This window comes from Pundamilia nyererei, unplaced genomic scaffold (genome assembly GCF_000239375.1).
Source record: "Pundamilia nyererei isolate P.nyererei 1_Seehausen unplaced genomic scaffold, PunNye1.0 scaffold00437, whole genome shotgun sequence".
NCBI lineage: Eukaryota > Metazoa > Chordata > Actinopteri > Cichliformes > Cichlidae > Pundamilia > Pundamilia nyererei.
This window is the reverse complement of record NW_005187838.1, coordinates 178,077-183,125: the sequence shown is the minus strand read 5'-3', so window position 1 is coordinate 183,125 and position 5,049 is coordinate 178,077. Positions and strand designations below refer to the sequence as shown.

The following is a 5,049-nucleotide window of genomic DNA, read 5'->3' as shown; positions in this document are numbered from 1 at the left end:
ATCTTGCTGGGTATCCAGTTACGGAAGCAACACATTAACAAGAGAATTCTGAGTAAAACCAAAGTTACTTTCCCTAGTAACTAGTTACTCTGAAAGTAACGAGTAACTTGAAGTAACTGAGTTACTTTTGATAGAAGTAACTAGTAATGTAACTAAGTTACTAATTTAAAGTAACTTACCCAACACTGGATATGACCAGTAGAAATTATTTATGCATAGATCATAGAACATAAAGATTTAATCAAAGGCATCTCGGTAATGGGCATGTCCTCTTTAGGGGTAGAACAAAAGACTTTTGTCTTAAGACTTATAAAAACCAGTGTAAACACACTTACACCCATATACAGACACCTGACATCAAGCAGGGATGGAGATAGCAGCTCATTTTGTTAGTTTGATTATGACTTTTTGTTTGTTTCACCTGACCACAGCTCTTGCCTTGGGTGTGTCCTTAGATCCTTTCAATCAAAAGATTGCACTTATAGATGATCAGGTTGATACTGCGGATTCACCTGTAAAATGCAAGCTGCAGAATAGCACTCGTCCACCTGCATTCTCAATGGATGGAGACTACATTATTGGTGGTATTTTTTCCATTCACTCCTACATTCACACAGTTGACAGTAACTACACCACCATGCCCGAGCCAGTAAGATGCAAAGGGAGGTCAGTAAGAGAGAGAAGTATGTTGTTTCTGTGTGAGGAAAAAAATACTCTAACGTTATGCTCAAGATCCATTAGTGCCTATTTTCTACTGATTTTCCATAACTGTGCGCTGAAAATAATTTCTAATGTAACCTTTGATTAAAAAAATTACAATGAATAAATGTTAAATAGCTGCAAACTGCTGTTATGATTCAAATTATAACAGTGACATAATTATCTGTCTCCAGCATTAATACACGTGAGCTGCGCTTTTCACGTGCAATGGTCTTTGCCATCGAACAGATTAACAACAACACAGAGCTGTTGCCTGGAATCAAACTGGGGTATCAGATCTATGATTCATGTGCATCAGTGCTTGTGACGGTGCATGTGGCATTTTAGTTTTTAAATAGCTTGGACCCTGTGTTTTACATTGGCAACAACTGCTCCCAATCTGGTATGGTGATGGCTGTTGTTGGTGAGTCTGGGTCTACACCATCCATCAGCTTGTCACGAGTCATCAGTTCTTTTAACGTTCCTCAAGTAAATATATGAATTTCTGGATAAAGTTTGACTTTAAAATATGCCTGTGCATGACTTTAACACTGCAGTACATTGTTACCCTGCTATATTAATTAATCAATTTATTCGATTTTTGTTTTGTTTTATCACTTTAGGTGAGCTACTTTGCCACATGTGCATGCTTGTCTGACAAGCAGCAGTACCCGAATTTTTTCAGAACAATCCCCAGTGACCAGTTTCAAGCTGGTGCACTAGCAAAGCTGGTAAAACAGTTTGGCTGGACTTGGATAGGTGCTGTCCGGTCAGATTCAGATTATGGAAATAATGGCATGGCATCTTTTCTACAAGCAGCACAGAAAGAGGGGATCTGTGTGGAATACTCCGTATCCTTCTATCGGTCCCACCCACAGAACAGGATCCAGAGAGTAGCAGATGTTATCCGCAGGTTTCTACATGACAGAAATGACTTGTGTGGCAATTAATTTATTATCCTAAAGATAAATATTTTATGCTGTCAAATACCACAATATGTTGTATAAAGTTTTTTGACTAGTCAGGTATAGTAGAAAAGTGCTATATATGAACCCATCAATTTACCATTTATCAATAACTTACTTAAATAAATATAGTTGAAAATCTTTCTAATATATTATGTTGTCTCTCAAGGTCCACAGCTATGGTTATTGTGGCATTTGCAGCTTTAGGAGACATGAGGATCCTGTTGAAGGAACTATCACGTGAGCCTTTTCCACCTCGCCAGTGGATAGGCAGTGAGTCATGGGTAACCAGTCCAGAATTAACAAAATTCAGTTTCTGTGCTGGGGCCATTGGATTTGGGATTCAGAAATCTGTAATCCCAGGTCTCAGAGAGTTTCTACTCAATCTCTCACCCTCTCAAGTTGCTGCCTCTGCAGTGCTTACTGAGTTCTGGGAGGATGAATTCAACTGCAAAATGAAAAAAAGTAACTTTAATTCAACAAATTTGGTTACTCATAGAATTTCACCATTGGAACTGTTCTGATTTACTGTCAGTGATAAATGCTAACTTGATTGGTTAAATGCATCAAATAAGAGAGGTCTGAAATTTGTTTTGACTTTTAATAGTATAACATCTGTTCTTGTTTTAGGTGCTGTTGGAGACATGAATATGTGTAATGGAACTGAAGATATAAAGAATCTCCAAAGCCAATACACTGACACATCTCAGCTCAGAATTACTAACATGGTGTACAAGGCTGTGTATGCAATAGCACATGCCATCCATAATGCAGTGTGCCATGGAAAAAATGTCACAGCTCATTGTAGAAAACTAACCAAGTTAGAGTCTAAACAGGTCAGTTGAAATGAACAAGTCCGTGTTAATGTTTTTTGTTATCTCTAATGTACATTGAATGAAATCAAATATGAATTAATTTTTGCTGTTGTTCTTTCTTTCTTTCCCCTCCCTTTTTGTGTTTTTACAATTTCACAGGTTTTGACTCAGATGAAGAAAGTAAATTTTTCCCGAAACAGATATGATGTGTCATTTAACGCTAATGGGGATCCTGTGGCTATTTATGAGTTGGTTAACTGGCGGAAAAGTGAGACTGGCATAACTGAGATAGTAACTGTAGGGTTGTATGATGCATCACTGCCAGCAGGCCAGGAGTTCCAGATTAACAGAAGCATAAACTGGATGGAGGGTAGCACAAAAGTAACGAGTAAAAGGACAAGAGTTTGGCAAATAAGACTTTGGTTAACATAATGATAGCAAAAATTTGCAGTTATTATGTAGCCTCTATGTCTTGACAGGTGCCGGTGTCAGTGTGCAGTGCCAGTTGTCCTCCAGGAACTCGTAAAGTGCTGCAGAAAGGAAAACCCATCTGCTGCTATGACTGTATACCGTGTCCTGAGGGAGAGATAAATAATATTACAGGTAAAATACAATTTTTGCCCATGCATGTAAAATGTGATAGGGTGGATATCTACAATAATATGAATGATTAAAATATTACAATTCTTATAATTCTTGTTTTTAATTTATGTATTTATTTCAATCAGATTCGGCTGATTGTTTACCATGTCACAAGGAATTCTGGCCTAATAGAAAGAGAGACACTTGTATCCCTAAGCCTGTAGAATTTCTTTCATTTCAAGACCTCCTAGGAATTATCCTGGCTACACTCTCAGTTCTGGGTGCTTGTCTGGCCATTATGACTGGGGCTGTATTCTTTCATCACAGGACATCTCCAATTGTCCGAGCCAACAACTCTGAGCTGAGCTTCCTGCTGCTCATTTCACTGACTCTGTGTTTCTTATGTTCATTAACTTTCATTGGAGCACCATCAGAGTGGTCCTGCATGCTGCGTCACACTGCATTTGGGATCACCTTTGTACTCTGTATCTCCTGTGTACTTGGGAAAACTATAGTGGTTTTAATGGCTTTTAAAGCTACACTTCCAGGTAGTAATGTCATGAAATGGTTTGGTCCTCCACAACAAAGAATGACTGTTGTGTCTTTCACCTTTATTCAAGTTTTAATATGTACTGTATGGTTGGTACTTAGCCCTCCATTCCCAATTAAAAATCTAACCACATACAAGGAGAAAATAATCCTGGAATGTGCATTAGGCTCTGCTGTAGGCTTCTGGGCTGTTCTCGGTTACATAGGCCTACTTGCTGCCTTTTGTTTTGTTTTAGCTGTCTTAGCCCGCAAATTACCTGATAATTTTAATGAAGCCAAGCTTTTCACCTTCAGCATGTTGATATTCTGTGCAGTGTGGATCACCTTTATCCCAGCATATGTCAGTTTTAAGTGAAATCAAATATTTACGTTAAGATTTTCAAAATGTCAATTTTGAAACATTTACTATTTTTCAATGCAATTGATTAAGGTCAATTTTTTTTCAAGGCACAAAAATAAAAGTCACATTTCATGATAACAGTATCTTGTTCTGAGTCCTTTTTTTTAAGTTGTTTGATATTGTTTGAACCATCCCTCTGCAGATGATCAGTTAGCTGTTTTGCAACTACTCTTTTAAGAATTTTTTCGATAAAACGGAGGTTAGCCCATAATTAGCTAAGACAGCTGGATCAAGTGAACATCATATCAAGCAAGCCCTGAGTAAATGTGATTATACCATCTGTACATTTGTCAAATCTGGGAAGGCACCTAAAGAATGCTCCAGGCAAAAAAGGAGAGATGAAGGACAACTGCTACCTAAGTGAAAACCCCTAAGTGCCAGGAGATTTGCCATGATTTATACATCGGGGAAATCAGACATCCTCTGGTTAAGCGGATGGCACAACACTGAAGAGCTACTTTTAATGATGAGAATTTTCACATCCTGGATAGGGAAGAACGCTGTTGGAGCCAGGAGTCAAGGAGGCCATTTATGCAAAAAGGGAAAGAGCATCTCTTAATTGAGGAGAAGGCCCAAGGTTACATTTTTCACCATCTTACAATGCTGCAATTGCAACCATTCCCCAACTCATTAGTGGGGAGTGGTCATTACCATTTGCATATTAATGATCAAGAAACTGATGTCACAGTCCTTAGCTTCGGTAACATCTGCCTCTCTGACATCAAGTTAAGGGAGTCCAGCTCTATCCCCACAACAGTACTGGCCTTTTGGATCAGTTTACTGAGTCTGTTGGCATCTGCGATTCCTCAACCTGCTGCCCCAGCATGCAACAGCATGGCACTGGCCACAACAAACTCATAAAGCATCCTGAGCATTGCCAACACATGTTAAAAGACCTTAGTCACCTCAGAAAATAGAGACGACTCTGGCCCTCCTGTAGCATGTAGTGGTAGTTTTTAACCCAGTCTAGTTTATTGTCAATCCCTTGTGATAACCCTGTGTTGCTGAAGAAAAAGGAAATTTGAATTTCATTACACAT

The 5,049-nt window shown here is 38.7% G+C and overlaps 1 pseudogene; it reads left to right on the top strand.

Annotated features, from left to right (window-relative positions):
- The first annotated feature begins 520 nt into the window (after positions 1-520).
- Positions 521-5,049, top strand: part of LOC102214489 (extracellular calcium-sensing receptor-like) — an 8,005-nt pseudogene continuing 3,476 nt past the window's right edge.